We start from the raw sequence: 18,286 nt of genomic DNA, 5'->3' as shown, positions 1-18,286 counted from the left end.
ATTCCAACAGAATGTAACGTAGATGGGAGATTTTTCTTATTTAAGTAACCTGTTAAGATTTAGGATTTTTTCATTCTGTTCTATAAGGAGAAAATGTGTTATAAAATGAATTCTGTACTAACTGATGGACTGGTGTTGCCTAAATGTCCTTTTAGAAGCAGTGATCCTGTAGATTTTTATTCCAGTGAGTAGTTCAGTCCCACTGAAAACAGAACACAGCTTGCATGTGAGAGCATTTGCGAGCTGGAGTACTTACTGTTTTCTAGATACTTTCTTTTCAAAAAAATACCTGCAGATAATATGTCCTGGATAATATGATGTTTGAAGATGCAAATTGAAGCCAAGCAGGGCAAATTTCAGCCATTTCATTAAAGCTGAATACATCGATGCCCACTTGTGCTGGAAACATTTCTGTCTTTTTACATCTTTGTCAAACACTGGAAGGGCATCTTCATATAATCTTAGTAGGAAGTGGAATAATTTTTCCTGCATTAGGGGCCTCCCTAGCATTTGACTTGGATAACACTCAGGTAAGAAATAAGTAACTGTACTTGTGAGTTAAATAGAAGATAACCGTGTACCTGCAAATTAAAAAAAAAAAAAAATATATTCACCTGATACTATTTTTTGGGTCATATTTTATGGTGTTTCCCTCTGTATATAGGTGAATAAATGAGATTCAATTTTTATGGTATCTACCACCAAAATTGTGTATTTTGGTCTTATTGTTACATTTGAAGATGGGACGTGGCTCACTTTTTTGGAATTACGGAATAATTTGCTGCCTGGAGCTGCTGTTAGTTTCACGCCATTTCTTTGTTGCTCAGTGTAAAGCGTTTGTGTTTTAGCTGCGGGTTTTTGTTAGATGCAGTGGAACGTGCTCCTAGAAGGTAGGCTGGTGAGTTGGCCTTCGTAGTTCGATCAGTTGATGTAAAGGCATGATGAAATAAGGTGGCTACATGTAATAGTCAGTATCCCCTAAATTTAGACATGGTTCAGGTCTCATCTTTGATTGAATATACCATGGGGGTGTAACTGACTCTAGCCTCCCTGCTGGATGCAAATAACAATATTCTTTACCTTGCTGTAGTGATGCCCAAAGAAGGGTACAGGAGACCCCGCTTAGCCCTGTGCTCCTTCTTTACGATCCCTAGCTAAGCGAAGGGTCATTACTTCTTTAATTTCATTAGCGCTAAATTTTGCATGCATTTTTTTTAATTTCATTTTATTTTAAATGAATCAGTTGAGTTCACCAAGGTTAGTTCACACGGGCTTGTGCAAACGCGTACATGTTCATCCTGCCTACGCTTTGAACTAGCTGGTTGGGAGCTCGCGGCGCGCTGGGGGCCAGATGGCCGTCCTAGCACCATGTCGAGCCTAAACCAATAAACCCTACCGAGATACGAGACGCAGGCACCATGTACTGAGCTAAAACAACTTTGTGACTTCTGACCAGAGCTGGCTGGTGTCCAGCCAGCTTAGAGTGTAAGCAAAGAGAATATACGTCCATATGGAACGGCACGAAGCTCCACCACTTATCACAGCTGATGCCCTCCACTTCTGTAGCCCTGGATAATGGAGGGTGTCCCAGCCTGAGTAACGGGTGTGAAATTCTCTCTCAGGAGGGAGAACTGGGAGGCCATCTGATCTGGGAGTACGTAACATGGGAATGTACGCGTAAAACTGGCATTTGTGTGATTTAGATTAATATCACCCAAAATCTGTTCTGGAAGCTTCTTCTGAAAACGTTACTGCTCAAAGTAAGCTTCTGAAGAAAAGCGTGTAGCAGAACGTATTTGCGAACGCTTTTTGTCAGAACACTTAATGTAAAGAGATGCTTTGTTGAAGTTATCAGAAGAAAAAGGTTGAAATTCTGTAGTGGATTTATTTTATTTTTTAATTGGGTAGATGGTGTTAATAAAAGTAAGTAATCAGTAAAAAAAAAAAAAAGTAAAAAAATCCAGTTAAAAAATGAAGTAATCCACTAAAAAAATAGGTAAGGTCTAAGGGCAAAATCATTTCCTATTGAGGATAACGGCACTGCTGTGGTTTCTTCGCTCACAATTAGACCGCTGAAATTTACTTTTTGGCATGATGGAGAGAGACTGCCTGCAAGTTTTCATGCAGCCAGTGAAGGAGGTGGGATCTCCTTTGTCAGGCAGATTAATTACCTTGCTGCTGCGCGCGGAGGGGCCAGGAGCAGTGTTCTGGTGCGCATGGTCCTTGGGCAGTACGGTGCTTTAAAAGCAAATGTTTTTATACTTGGATCCGGCTGCTTAAGTTCCTGGGAGCTGGGGAATCCAATATCAAGAAAAAAAAATAATCTTTTAAGAAACAGGACAAATAATTTCCTAAGTAAACTACCTGGAATTTATTCAGGCAGACAGCAATGTGATCTTAAACATTCACTTTGCATTAATCAACTTTGCCTCAGATAAAATGCTGGCAGATGGTAGCTATTCCTTTTAAAAGTGACAGGTTTTCTTTACATTTTTGTGTGGAAACCCCCACATGCACTCTTCCCTCCAAAAACTTTAGTTGTTTAATTTGTTTATTTAATTCAGTCCTGTTATTAGGCAATTTCACAATTTGGATAGTTAAATGAGGTTTTAAATGAATTTAAATGCAAGTCCCTTCCTTTGAAGTCAGTGGAATTGTATATACTTTCTCAAATTTGGCAGAAGGAAGATGGGGATGATGAACACAATGAAGGAGAGGTGCAGGACCGGGAAGGACGCTGGTTGGGACTGCTGGGTGATCTATAGAAAGTGCTAATGTGAAATGGCAGTTGTCTGTTTGATGTGTAAAAGATTTGCTGAAATTCCAGAAAAATATTCTGATGAGACACGGAAAGAACAATCTGTTTTTTCAAACCCTTGCATGCGTTTTTCTTTATGTTCTCGAATGCTGGGTGAAATCCTTATTTTTCTTTCTAAAATGAATTTTATGAATCACCTGGAGAATTGATATTTACATTGCTGGCAGTAAAAAGTAATGAAATTGTGCATTATGATTCCGTATTTCTACACTTAGGATTTTAATGAGTATTTTATCTATCCCTTTAAATGGTTGCTGTGTATATATTTTATTTCTAGATTAGTTATGGATTACATTTCTATTTTCAAATCACAAACATACACAGTACTATGTTATAAAGAATACGATAGTTTCTACAATTCGTTCTCGTTCTAGTCCATAGCACTAAATTGGTCTTCTAAAGGGACAGAAACAAAGCTTTTGGTTTGCATGTAATGAAGAGGAAAAATTGTTGTGGTTTTTTTTTTTTCTGTGCTGCTTTTTTCCAAATCTCAAATCCCTTTTTTTTCCCCACCTAAGAAGTAAATAATACACATTTTATCAGATACTTGGCTTGCACAGGATTTGAATTTATAGGTTTGTATTCCAGTGTCATAAATAACTAGCTTTCTTAATGAGTACTCACAGCTTGGCTTGGTTTTGTGAATTGATACATAACGAAAAGAAATTTTATGTTATTCAAACTGTTTGTAGCTAAATGGGTTTGGGAGAAGACCTGCCTAAACGCTGCCACTGCCCCTGCCCGCTCCTGTCTGACCCAAATACACTGAAGTTTGAAGGTCTTGGTTCAGGCAGCTGGGAACACCTCAGGTGCTAGAAGACAACAGACGGAGAATTCTGTTGACTGCTGTCAGCCCGCCTGGTCTGCGTTGACTGCCCTAACCGCTGGGTAGGGGCTTTCTCTGACGTGTGCAGGTGGTACGGGTGGGGAGTTCAAGCAGTACAGCGGCTTTTTGACGCCAGCTGTGTGGGCTGTTAGCATCTGCTGTGGGTGCCTGTTGAATTTCAGCGTGGATTTTTGAAGGCACTGACCAGGTCCGTGGTTGCTCCAGAAAATGTGCCCAAAGGTATTTTCTGGTTTTATCTCCTTGATTCCTCTGGGATTACAACTGTATATGGATTTATACTGGGCACGTGACCCTGTGGGCAGGTGGTGCCTGTTGACAAGCAGCACAGCTTGATAGGGTTGTGGAGAGGTGGCAGAGTTAAGTGGTGCTCCCAGTCCAACGTCCACACAGCACGTTATTTCAGGGGTTTTTACTTCAAACTAGCATAGCCTGGTTCTTATGGCCTGGATGCCTGTAAGACGAGGCTGGAGTCCAGTAAATGCTCTCCAGGAGCATCACCACCTGGTGTGGTTTCATCTAAAGCTCCAGCTCATAACCTTGGAGACCACTGGTGTGAGCTGAGGCATGTGGTGTGAGATGGATGCTTGCTTCGTAAATGCTCTTTGGTGTCAAACTGAGCTGCTAATCTAAATGGACGCGTAAAATACTTTGGGTTTGTGCATTGTGATGTAGTTTGTTCCCTAAACATGCGACATATACCTAGGCTGTAGTTTGATTACAATCTATATGCCAGTTTACGGTGTGAACGGAATATGTCTAATTTAAGATGGACTTCTGACTCCCTCAAACCACAGTTTGATCATGTATTTCTTCCTCCTCTTCCCCATTACATTCACTCAGCCCATGGTACTTGGGAATGATACCTGTTACTGGTATGCTTTGAATCGTTATGATGATTAATTTACCCTCCCTTCAAAAAAAGAAATTGAGAATCTGTGTAAATTATGTCTATTCATTTGAATATCTTTGACAAATACAAAGCAATCAAAAGGCTTTTTTTTGTCCATCATTCTATAACGATTTTTGCAATCCCCTTATTCCCTTCAACAATATTTTCCCTTCCTTGCCTCTGTCCTTTGTCCCTGTCTTTTCCTCCCTTCCTCCTGCACATATACTCTGATGGTCCAGTGGACACAGTCATTTTAAAGAATGCTTTCTGTTTCAGAGCATTTTTTTTTATTGTTTATCTTTATAACCTTGCCTACTTGTTCATTATTTTTTGTTTTAGGTCTCCTTAATTTCCATTTTACTTGTTGCACACTGGAGCTTATATGTCAGTCCTAATAGCAACCTGAAAAAAGAACGAGGGAAACAGCAGTGGACACAACATCAAAAGCATAGAAGCGATTTCATTTTTGCAGAAGACTGGAAGAATTTATACCTGTTAACAATATTATTTCTAATAATTATGAGGAAAGATGTATCTAGAGCGGCCCTGATGTAAAGCTGGTGTGAGAAAAACCTGTGTAACTACTTAAATTTTTCAATGATTTATCAAATGGTTTTAAAAAAGGTATGGACTGTTACAGATAAAACACTAGAAAATTTATTTCAGATTTTTGTTGCAGTTAATTACTATTCCTACTATGAATTATGTTAACTTGTGTTTTCTTTAAGACTGATAATATTTTTTAACATGGCATATTTTGCATGTAATGAAGATGTGTGTCTGTTTAGAATATGGAAAAATCTTTATGGAATTAAGTATTATGTAATATGAAGAAATTTTTGAACACCTTTCATACTATGTATATTATATATGGAAGAATTAAAAAAATTGAAGAGGAGTAATTTGAGAACATCTGCAATTTTTTATTTATGTAAGAGAATATCCCATTTTTAATTAAAGATGGAATTTAAGAATGATAAATGGGACCATTATCTAGTAGCAGTTAGTTTGCAGGCATTTTTTTCCTACTGTTCTGCAGATTGCTGCAGGTTTGTTAGTGCCTTTGGCTTTTGTGAGCAAAATGCATTTCCTACTTGTGACAGAATAGTTGTAACTCGCTAAACATGGGACAGTTACCATGCATAGCGACATCTCTATGTTTAAACCCTAAGGAATAGAATTATTTTGAATTATTTTTATGCAGAAATTTCCTGGTAATCAATTTTATTAGAAACATAACAGCTCAAAATTTTATATGCCAAATGAATTTGTAGAAATAATGCTGAAGATAGTAAAGCTGTGCAAGAACAGGAGATGAATTTCAAGGGGAATTGTAACAAAGGAGTTATCTTTTATTTTATTTTTTAGAGTGAAATGAATCCTAAATTAACTTAGAAGATTTTTCTTTTGCTATAGGTGTACTGTAATAAATTGTAGATGAGCCAAAATTAGATGTTATTTCTGAGAGAAGTACTGAAGTGCCCTACATGATGGTGTTTACAGTGCGAGGCATAGCTTCTGCCTGCCTTGTAGCCATTGACAAAAAAAGGAATGTGTGTTTCTAGCCTGTTTTCCTTCAAGGATGCTCTGTTCATCTTGACGCAGGCTTGGGCTCGTGTTGGGTGGGGGTGGATGGAGGGCCATGAAGGCTTTGACTGGATGGGTTGCAGGGGTTTGCTGCGAACAACCTATTTTGTCATATTTGGCAAGTTTTTGAAGTTTTTTGTTTTTTAGTAGTAGACTGACCTTTTTGTTGTTTATTCGTGTTTGAACTTTGGCCCTTAGATTACCTCTTTCTGCTTTCTTCATTGTAAAGTTGGTTCTGAATTATTGTTCCATCTGAGTCTTAGCTGTGCGCTATCAAATTGGGTGGAAAAAGAAGTTAGGTAGGTGCTTTGGGAGTAACTTGAGTTAGCCCAGCTTTGCCATCGGGTGTTACACATCTCTTGGTATCTCTGACTCTCAGTTATCCCAGGAGCAAGTAGTGACTTCATACCTCCTCTTGTATCATAGAAGACGCCTGCTGACCCTGCTGGTCTTGCCTTTTCTCTCCATTACTTTCACAAAACTCCAGGGTTCTGGGTGGGAGAGACGTTCAGCTGTCCAGAGTCAATCGACCCTTGTGTTTAATGATGGCTTTAGGTGGTGTCCTCCAGATACGAGTCAAGAGACCTGTGTGGAAGAGGACTTGGCTACAGCATCCTCAGCGCTATCTACTCTAGGCTGTTGCATTATCATCTACTCAGGGCTATACAGGTGGAGGCGGGTTTGCAGTAGTGCTCACCCCTGCGAGGTTTGGTGCCGGCCTTCCAAAGGATCTTGTAGCTCCAAGCTGACTTGGAATCGGTCTTCAGTGGGTTGTGTTGCTGTTGAAGCATTCAGGTCTGAAGTGCTTTCAACACAGATCTCGGCTCATCCCCAAGATGATGGAAGTTCTCTACGCAGAGGTGATAGGGAAGAGATTCAGAAAAGAATAGTTTCCGGAAAAGACTCTGGAAAACCAGTCTTAACTTAATTATTCAAAAGAGAGTCAGGAGTTGGAAATAATAACACCTACCATTTTTTTTCCTTTTTTTTCCTGTTTTTTTGTTTTTTGTTTTTTTTTTTACATGGAGCAGAGAACCTAGGTAATGGTCTTGCATTGAATTCATACTCCTTCTGTTGTAAATAGACTGAAAAAATATATATTTTTGCATATCAAAATAGAAAAAGGTCTAGATTTGAATATGCCATGCTATGTCATGATGAGTGGAATAGTATATGTCCAGTATTAAAAAGAAAGCATCTATACTTTTAAAGTACTAATTTCCAGTGTTAACAGTTGTACGGAAGGTCATTGACACTGGGTTGTAGGGGGGCCTCTGGGGTTCAGGCATGTTTGAAGGCAATATTTATGGTGTCTCGGTTCTTAGATTGTTTTGCACGTGGCTCTTCAGTTTTCTTAGCTATTGATTGGAAAAAAGTGAGGGATACAGTAGTTTTCCTGTGCTTTCAAGAGATGCGTCGGTGGGTGATGAGGCCGCTGCGGTGGGAGCGTGGGTGGAGCTGGTGCGTCTGAGCGAGCGGGGTGAATGAGTGGGTGACAGGGAGGGAGCGGGAGGCACTTGTGTGCTTCCTGCGATTTTAAGCGGTATTAAGGATGTTTCAGCTGTTGAGATGAAGCACGGCAGCTGCTCTGCAAACTCATAATAAAACAGGGGCCTGAATTTTCTTTATCTTGAGCATCTGCCTCTGACCACAGATGTTGCTGGGGCTCTGCGTTTCTCTTAACCGATAGCTTTGAATTACAAGATCGATGTATAGGAATAATTAGAGTTTGGTTTGGTTTATTGGATAAGATGGGATTTGGAGATAATATTGTTACCTGTTAATTGCTAGGTACACACTAAGGCTCTGAATCATGAAGAGGAAGGTACAAAAGCTGTGCACGTGAAGCAAATGCTTTGCAGTGGAGGAAAACAACTGCGCAGCCACGCTCCGGGTTCTTACAGCATCGCTGTGGTATTTGCCCTCCCATTAGCTCTTTAGCTCACTTTCCACAGTGCATTTTGGTCCTTACATATGGGGGTGTTGGGGTGTTTTTTTGTTGTGTTTTTGTTGTTGTAGTTGTAGTTGTTGTTCTGTTTTTGTTTTTTGGGGTTTTTTTCCCCCTCCCAGCACATGCTGTGGAATTTAAAACTGTAACTTTGTTAACTGTCATGTGTAATATCTTTAATTTTGCCTTTAAAATATGGAGGGGTTTGTTGTGTGAGTGGTGGCGTATTTAAGGTAGAATATTCCATGCTTCTGCAGATTGCCAGCATTACATGCCAGAGCATCCTTCTGACCATGAAGCCCAACCACGCTTGTTCTATTAGCTGTACTTCAGAAGTATTTGTTTAGTTTTTTTCCTCAGATGGATAACCAATATGGAACATTCTGTCCACAGAAGTCTTATTAAAGAGGTTAGAGCATCCTGCTAATTAGGAAAAACTAATTAGGCAGATTGTTGCGCCTGTAACCAGAAGTTTATATTTTAATGGATTTTGAAATGCGTTATACTCACTTTTGCTATTGTAGAATACTTTTTTCTTTTAAATGTCTCCAAATAGGTTTTTTTTGAGGAGATTGTGCACTCGGAATAAGAATGCAGTAATATTTTACTTTTTGAATCTCTTAAATATACAGGAGAATATATGCTGTAAAATTGGTGGAATCATTAATTCATACCAGCTTCTTACTGTGGCAGTCAAAATTGTTTTGTTACCTTCCTGTTGGTAGATTTAAAGCTTTTTAACTGCCCCATAGAGGAGTTGGATTAAATTCATATGAAGAAACATTATAATTTGTGGTTGCATTAAAATTACGCTTAGATGGTCCACAAATCTCACAAATTACTCTTTGGCTACTTTAGGCTGACCACTGTTTCAGTGAATCTTGGGAAGTTTATTGCGTTTGAAGCTGGATCTGACCCATTTGTGAGTGGTCTTGGAGTGCTGGACTCTTGATCTGGAAGCTGAAAAATAAGCCTGTTCTTAGCTGTGGGGTGACCTGCAAACAAAAGCATTGGGGTTGATTGGGTTTTCATGGTTTGCATCTTTAATTCCTGTTAGGTACAAATGAACCGGCACTGTGGCATGTCCTTGCTTTACAAGGTGTCACGTGGAAAGCAAGGGATATTTGTGGCTGGTGAGAAAAAGCCTGATTTGAGATACCCTTAAAATACATTTAAGATGGATTTCTCCTTCACTAACATCTACTTTTGAACTTTTTTTTACTTTTTCAGCTATGCCCTGTTGCTAACTTTTAATTAATCTTAACCTTTTTTTCAGGCTTGTCATTCTGCATTTTGCGAAATGTTTTGGCTTGTGCATAAGCCGTGTAGCCAGGAGCTGTGGGCAGTGACCTGCAGTCTGTCTCAGGACCATCCTCTGAGATGGAATTCAAGATACAGATGTTGAAATCTGTGAGAAGAGGTTGGCAGCCATCTGGAAGTTGGCCATCTGCTCCCTCCTGCAGAAGCAGGGAACAGTGCGTTTGGGGATCCTTTCTTGTCACAACCTGAGTCAAGACGATTCAGAATCGTGTCTGCAGCCTGATGGGCGAATATTGGGTTGCCAGGTGCTTGGCACTTGGTGGTGTAAGGGGCTAGAAAGGGGAAAGTGGAGAAATACTTCTAGAAAAGCTTTAGAAACGGGCTGTATACATGGACTTCAGCAAAGCATGAAAAGGCTTTAGATCATATAGCTACAGGTCTAGTGGAAGAAACCGTGGAGCTAAGGGAGATGCAGCTTGCTGTGTTGATAGAAAACGGACAGAATGTCCCATCAGGGCAGGAGGCTCGCTAATTATTTTGCTAACGCATCGGGAAATACGCCCAGGAGATACAGACTTGGTACTACATGAAAGGAGAACTGTGGGTGCAGGAACAGGAGGATGGAGCAGTTGGGTCTGGTCCCCACTTAAAGGAAAGCCTTCCTACTTCCACTCCAAGGAGGCTCAAAAGAAGACAAAAATACTGCAAGGATTGTTCTTTGTGGTGTCAGCCTCTGCCACCACCAGGCCTTCTATAATTGCTGGAGTGTCAGCTCTGGCTTTGGCGAGCGAGATTTGTGTGCCACAGCTGTGATGACCTGTGGATTCACACCCCTCCATGCTGCTGCAGTTTAGTCTTCAGCCTGAAATCTGGGACTATTATCAACCAGACGGGTCTAGGTAGTTAGCATGATGTCATGTCTCTTAAGCAGTTTATGGAACAGGGATGAAATTTATGGCAATAAATATTTTAGATTGTTTTTGTTTGGCTTCCTAAGGAGAAGAATTTCCTTAGGTGAGAGGTTATTTTGCAGGCGACTCCACTGTATGAGAGATCGATGGTTTCAGTACATGGGAAGCTTCTCCCCCTTCAGTGTCATAGTTTGAAATTGATACTTGCACTTAACAGCTTTACAGATTCTTGTTTAATTACTGGTCATTCTTCTGAAGTGGATGACTCATTTAGCCTTCAGCCATCGGAGGTGTTCTGGCCCTCTGTATAACTTCACATACATATTTTTGCTCCTAAGAACCACAGAAATGCCTGTGCATTTTTGCCCCTGCACGTCTCATTTCCTGGGGTAATATAGAGAAAATGGGTCTGAGAGGGGGTATGAAATGAGAAAAGGCACGTTGTGAACAAGTTTGCATTGATCCGGGTGGCTGGTGGCGCATGCTTGAACACTGCCCCTTCAGTCATCCCCTGGGTGGGCATGCTTGGCACTGTCTTGTGGCCTGTGCTTAATATTAGTACTGCTATTATTAATACTGTAGTAAATTAATAAACTATTAGTCCATATTTCTCGATTGTTATTTCAGAAGTTATTTAATTCTGGTGGCAGGACAGCATGAAATTTCTGCTTCACCATGTTCCGGCATGGCAAAACTTAACGTAAAACTAGTTCTGCTTTAAGTGTCACCAGCTTTTCTGCTGGCATCCCAGGCTGTGTCCCCTTTGCTGTGACGTTGCATGTATCCTGGTAGAGACCCACTGCAGAAATACCGGCAGACAGGCCTTTCCGTGTCAAGAGATAGCACTCGGTCTTGTTGCTTTGAGATCTAAATAAATTTGTGCTGATCTCAATAAATGTGGATGTTTTGAACCTTGACTTCACAGTTGGGTGTTTTTTTCCCTGCTTTGTCAAGGAGGATGACTGTAGTTAGACCATGAGCTGATTACTGCCTGTATCAGATAATAATTTCTTAATGTGGGAGGAATATTAAGAAGAATAGATGTGAGTGGTCTTGGACAACTCTTTATGGAATGATGTTTAAGCACTGCTGTAAATAGGATGCATGTTCCCTTTCATGCTGAGTCTGATATAGCTCAGCTGTTGTGGGGTGAATATGCCAACACCCAGGACAAAAATCAAGAAGACCTTAGAAAACACTTGCAAAGCATATGGTGACTGTCTTTAAAAGTTGTCATTATGCCTGTGATTGTCACCCTTGGATTTTAGGTGGGTAGTAGCTGGAGTTTGATTAAAGAACCAGTCCTACTTCTGTCTAGATGTTTCTCTGTGAAGTACCTCTTTGTTTCCCCATGTCATGTGTTTGTCTTACGATGTGCCAGTGGCAAAGAATTCAGCGTTTGACTTAAAATGTGAAAACCTGCTGGTGTTTGAGTGTCCATGTGCCATGGCGAAGGGGCTGGCGGGAGGACGGGAGGTGGTACAGGAGGGGCGTTGGGTGGCCTGGTGGAAAGCCAGAGCATCAACGGTCAGCTAAACCGTCACTTTTCTTCAGAGAAGCCTGAATCATCATTAAGAGATGAAATGTCTCTTTTCAATGAAAAGACAGCTAATTTGATTGATGGTGGGTTTTTTCCCCACCAGTGACACTTTAAAAATAAATCAGGTTTTCTTTTGGGGGTGGCTGTTAACGTTTGTTGAAGCCTCTTCAATATGCCAAAATAGATTTTTAGTATTTGGAGTTAGCCTTCTAAGATAAGACCTTGTAAAAGTATTTTGTGTGTTTATTTTTTTGGTTGGTTGGTTTTTTTGTAAGAGGTTTTTCTGGATTATGTAACTAAAGGCAGGGTGCTGCAAGTCGAGGTTGTATTTTATGGAGTGCTCTAAAGGCATGACAGTCCAGAGGATGGTGGTTAGAGAGGTGGTAGTAGTAGGAAGGATAGTAGGAATATGTTTTTATTGGTTTTTTTTTAGGGTGATGAATTCTATTTTGTTTGTGTAATGCTTTAAAAAGCCTTAAGGTTGATCTGCAATAGTGTATTATCAAAAGTTCTGTTCTTCTCGTTTCGGTTGGTGGACTCTAGAATAGCTCTCATGTCATTCCCAGCATCTTTTCATAGGACCCCCCCCCCCCCCCCGCTTAAATATTTTTAAGATGCTTTCATTATGGAAGTCCTTGAAATTAAGATTAAATTTAGCCCCCCCCCCCCCCCCGATGGCATATGAATGTGCTGTTGCCTTAGTGGCTCTTCCCCATTTTGGATTATTTTCTGCCTCTGCATATTCTGTGATTTCTTGTTAAAGTGAGTGACAAGATGATGTATGACACACTTGAGATGGTATTGAGCAGAGTATAGTTGGAAAATTGCAGTGATAATTTTCTTTTTACATCTCAAACTTACATGCCATTGAGGTGGGGGGGGAGAAGTGTAGTAGACAACTCAAGAAAAAGCATAAGGGGAAACCTTGAAAAATTACAGGGAAATTTCCATAGCAGATACACTAGTAATGCTGGGTTAATAATGATTTCCTGTCATGAACTATTTTTATAATTTGCCTGCTCTCTGACGTGGCATTCTATTTAACATTTTTGAGAGCCATGTTTTAATCAGATTAAGCCCAAGGAAACCGATAGGTATCTGTTTGGCTCATGACTTCTGCTTCTGTTTCTGATTTAGTCACAAGACTATTGTTGCTGGAATCTTTTAAAACCTATTTTGCTTCCACTTGCAGCCGGCGCGCAACTCGCGGTGCGTGAGCCCGGAGGTTGTGTGCCAGGGATTTTGATGATATTCGTGCAGGGTGCATTATGGAATTATTTTGTAAATTAAAGAAGACTGATACAAACTGTGTCTTTTCCTCATGTGATTAAATACCTAAAAATAGCTATCTATCTTTAGGTTCAAGCGTAGCAATGCTTCTTAGGAAGAATCTCACCCAATGCAGTGTGCTCGGAAAGGCTGAACATGAATAATGCTGCATTCTGATCTACTTAAACAAAAATGCTTAATAAAACAGTGGATACTGTTGTATCATTTTTATATAGTGTGCAACATTAATAATACTTACTGTACAAGACGTGTCATGAGGCTAAAATAGAAATACTTGTATTTTTCACTCTGATATTTTCATGTTGTTCAGCCATTATATTAATGACGGCAGAAAAGTTTGTGAGCAAAATTTATAGTTATCTGCTCCAATATTGTGGATGTCCTGCAAATTTAGGAAATGACTTTAAAAAAAAAAAAAGTGCTGTATAACATTCAGGAGTATTGGTTGTGCTTGGATATTAGAGGACTTAGCACCTCGTTCACTGGTCTCAGCGTCTGGGAGCATGGGGGAGGACTGGCAGCCTGGCTTTTTAAAAAGCTCCGTCTATACATGCTTTCATAATTTCCAGAGCAAAAAACACATATTAAATATCTAATGCCCTCTTTTGTCTATTGCAAACACAGATTTTTGCCAATAAGGTAGAGACTGTATTCAAGAGCTTGGTTTGTATTGTATCTTCCTTCAGTCTATTATTTATATGGTTGATGTGCTAGAAAACTGCGAGCCTAAGAATTAATAAAGGTTATTAGTTACTTTGCATAATAAAATTAGCTGACCTTTAAATAAGAGCATTATACAGGGGATCTCTAAGTGGAAAAGTGACAGAATGCATTTTTATTGTGGTAGCCATTTCGATTGCTAAATCTTACAGTCACAATATAGAAAGTATGTGTTGTGATTAAATGTTGCTTCTTGACTGTATATTTGCAGACAACAATGGAGGAAGTGGAACGTTTGTATTCAAGGCAGAATTTAACCCTTCGGTTACAGTTTCTTCCACTTCTCTTTGGTTACGTTTGAATGATGCCGAAAAAATGAAGGCGCCACTTAATTTTCTAAACCCAATCGTCCTATGGAAGCAACAGCAATGGGAGTTTTCTGTGGTTTTTATTAAGCGTGATTATATGCAGATTCCTTGAGTGCTCGAACAGACTGTCTTGGGTTGCTATCAGGCATACGTGATGTACGCCCTGTAGCTCATCACATGCAGTTCACTGTATCAGTGTGTTATTATTTATTAATCTTTCCAGTCTCTGAACTTGTCTGCCATTTTAAAGAGAGACTTACTATAAAATACAGTATTTCTCACAAAGTTTATGTGCATACCTTTTGTTTTTAAGCTGGGAACAGGATACACCTCATCTCCAAAGTAGCTAGGAAAGCAAATTTTCTTCATCTTTTTTGTTTTATTAACACAGGGTTTGTACTAAATGACATTATTAACTGTGACATTATCTAGAAAAGGTGTTATAAAGGTTTAAGGATGCCCTGTATATGCATTGTTATTTTTGAAACTGATAATATATATTATGATTATATTACGGATTAGATTTCAGGTGAACTTCAGTACAGCAGCACAAGCAAATCTGTAGTTTTTCAAATTTTGACTAGGTCTTATAACATTTGTTGAAATCCTTGCAAGATATTCATCTATTTGTAGCATCATATAGGTCTGGCTCCCCATCTGTCTCTGTTTTTCATGACAGCGAGGCTCTGGTACTTTTTTTTTTTTTTTTTTTTTTTTTTACTTTAGTACTTATTCATTGAAGCCCACTGTAATGCTGTTTCTATCACAGTTATTTGTCCAACAACTTTTATTGATCATTTGTGATAAAAGATTTTTCATAGGGAGAAGTTTTAACCAACAATCAGTGAATTTGGTTTAATTAGATTTAGTTTTATACAGTAGGAAAAGTAATGTAATCAGAGCCCATTTACATACTATTAAATAAATAAATTACTGACATAGCATGGTGCCAAAATCTAAGGAACACTGGGGGGGAAAAAATGTTCTTGCTGAATTATTTTCTGCTAGGCCATGTTTATTAAGGTATTCATGCAACTTTTATATTTTAAAAGTAAGGGTATGAATCTAAGGATCAGATTCCCTCCAAATAAATCCTTATTTAACAGGATATCCCTGAGACTTTTTTTTTTTTTCCCCCAGTATTGGCAGCCTGACTAAAATAGTCTCATCTGGTTTAACTAAAATCTTTGCATTACTTGGCAGTGGTTTCTTTTGTACGTGGTGCTTAGAGCTCATTGAAGCTCACGCGGTACAGGAAATGCAAATCATGCAAATCATCCTCACGCTGACGATGTACAGTGGCGTGATTGAGCAGCAGTACGTATGGCTCGTGGGCTGACCACATGAAAGAAGTCATTTAAAGACCAGATGAGCCCAAGCTGGGTTAAGTTAGACTATGTGTGAGCTTCAAAGCTTATAGAATAGCATCCTTTTTAAAAATAAATTTATTTTATTAATAACACCTGCGCAGAGTTCTTAAACAGTGAGGACATGTATAGATGAACATTACATTAAATATATGCCATACTTAAATCAGAAGGGCGAAATGGCTGTTTTTGTAGAAATTCAGGTGTGTGTTCATGTTGATGAAAGTGGATCACAGGCTCTTGCGCTGCAAAAAAAGGCCCGTACGTGTGTGTTGTCTGTAAAAGCCCAACTCTTCTCTGCCTTTCAGATAAATATGAAAATAAATGGAAGATAAAACGGAATTTTGCCTGTACGGAAGGGTTAAGAACAGGCTTTCTGTAAGTGCTGTTGAGTGGAGAGGAGAGGAAAGTTGAGTGCTTGCTGCTTCAAATTTCTCTGGTAACTTAGGAAAAAACCTTGTTTATTTTTTTCCCGTACTTCTGAAGAGGTCTTTCTGTAGTTTTGGGGCTGTAACTTTGCAGTAAAGCTGAGCCCTCACTACCTGGTGCAACTCTGAACCTCGAAGGTGGTGTGGTTGGGGGAGCAGATGTGGTGGGAGCCCTGGGCTTCATCCAGCAGATCCTGTGGGATGGGTGTGCAAAGACCCGTTAGGTACAACCTGAGTAAAGTCAATAAAAATTGCCAATAGAATATTAGAGCACTTTTCATATTAATTTTGCAATAAAAAGAGAGTGAATCGTATACCCTTGAAGACATTGCGACTTATTCTTAACTTTGGTAATACTCAACATGGGTGGCTGTTCTGCTTCTAGCAGGAGTCTTACTTCTTATGAGTGGTGGAGGTTTTTTTGTTTTCTTTTTTACAGCCCTCGTTCACTTCTCTTTGGTGTTTGAATGTTTTTAAAAGTTGAGATTCATTCAGATAATGTAACATGACACAAAGCTGGAAAATGTCAATCTTGAACTGTTTCTGTGTCATCTTGTTTAATTTTTACTTGAAACAGTAGCCCTAAGGAGGTCTTCGGTGGGACCGGTCAGCGTGCTGCACTGTATCACCCTGATGGATGTGATTTTTGGCTTGATATTTTGTCACTAGTGCCTTGCTCCTCCTTGATTTTGTCTTTTCTGATAATACAGAGGAGCAAGACAGAAGGAAGAAATTATTTTTTTATACTTTATCTACCAGATTGTTTCTTTCCTATCAAATCAGTCCACAGGCTCTGCATCAGAAGGAGAGAGGGAGATTTCCCGTCTTGTTGTTCATTTGTGTTTTTTTTTTTTTTTTTCTCCCCCTTCCCCTTTCTTTTAAGCACTAACTATATTCTTTAATTTTGTATTTGAAGTCAAGAGGAGCATTTCACCCTCGCAGTGTGCTTGCAGGTTAGGGCAGCTCCCGCACACAGCTGGTGCTCAGGGGGCTTCGTGGGGGGGGTTGGGGTTCAGCTGGGGCTGGAATGGTTAAATTCCTTCTCTATGGTTTGTTTGTTTATTCATTTCTTTTTAAGCAAAGAAATAAAGGTGAGTGAAAGGATGGCATCCTGAAATCATCGCAAGATGCCGGGGAAAAGGAACATAGTAAATAAATAGTTTTCCTGAGCCAGTTTGTGGAGCCATCCCTTACGGGGGACATCCAGGAGCTTCTGGCACAGGCTTCTGGTCATGCGTGTATACATCCAGCACACGCCTAATGTTTTAGTGGAAGCAGGAATTTAAATCACAGATAATATTAATTCATCTTTTCTACGCAGTGCAAGAAATAGCAAGGTGCAGGGGCTAACAGAGACAGCAGAAAAGAAATTTTACTACTTCTATCTAATATAATTTAATGTAATTTAATATCCATTTCAGTGTTTGACAGGAAGTAAAGATTACTTAAATATTTGTACCTAAGAGCACAGGGCTGTATAAAGATTTTTGAATGTTAAAGTTAATTTGTTTCTTCCAGCAATATATAGAGATATATACAGAAAATTAATCCCATATGACTGTACAGCTACCAGTGCTTCAAAACCTTTTTGGAAATACTTTCGAAAGAACATCTCCGGTCATCTTGACAAATGGCTTGAATAAGGTTTCCTTTGCAGGAGCCCCTGGAAGGTTTTACGTGCAGTCGAAAGGCACTGCTGGAAAAATGGTGTTATTTGGAGACCTTGACCAAAACTCTTTCACTAAGCTCCGTTTCTGCAGATAGGAAAGCTTGTTGGCCAGCCACCTTGAACAGATTTTTAGCTTTCTGTGATGCAGAGATGCACAATCTTTTCCCAGTAACAAATAAGCTGTTGTCAACAATTTTCCTGGCCACAGTTTAAATAGCTTAATTCAGAATGCTTCACGTTTTTATGGTGGAATTTGACAGAAGTGCAGAAAATATGTGGGTATAGGATAGATGCGTGTTATGTATGTGTGTCGTATATCTGTGTGTGCAGGCATGTGAACATATGTGCATATACATGTCCTATCTGTGCCTGAAAATATATCTGCAATTGCTATGTACAGTCTCACGAAGATAACATTTTATTTTGAGACATCTGTCAGATACTGTGGTGAGCAGGGTCCCTAAGATATAACAGTGGCGTGATCATGTACAAGTTGATTAAATCACTGAACCGTGACACTTGCTTATCTTCAAGTCTGGCTTGGGCTCCTGAGTTCGCACTGTGGTCCTCATTCTCTTTGTGGCCCTCGATAAGCAAACTTTGGCCTCAGTTTCCTAATCTTAAAGATTAGAAAGAATCTAGTGTATTCTTCTGACTTTGTTACATATGACTTCAACCTGAGAGGCACGTATTTCTCTTGCACC

At 39.5% G+C, this 18,286-nt stretch overlaps 1 protein-coding gene across 16 annotated transcripts in view; it reads left to right on the top strand.

Moving 5' to 3' along the window:
* Positions 1 to 18,286, top strand: part of GTDC1 (glycosyltransferase like domain containing 1) — a 185,747-nt gene that overhangs the window by 65,101 nt on the left and 102,360 nt on the right. The window contains exon 1 of one of the 16 annotated variants that reach the window (XM_055719357.1): positions 7,829 to 8,055. The exons of the other annotated variants lie outside the window; for them this stretch is intronic. The gene's annotated coding sequence lies outside the window, so the exon portion shown is untranslated. Of the gene's footprint in view, positions 1 to 7,828; positions 8,056 to 18,286 lie in introns of those variants that run through there. 16 annotated transcript variants of the gene reach the window in all.

Source organism: Falco cherrug, chromosome 8, assembly GCF_023634085.1.
Source record: "Falco cherrug isolate bFalChe1 chromosome 8, bFalChe1.pri, whole genome shotgun sequence".
Lineage (NCBI taxonomy): Eukaryota > Metazoa > Chordata > Aves > Falconiformes > Falconidae > Falco > Falco cherrug.
This window is presented reverse-complemented; position numbering and strand designations above follow the sequence as displayed.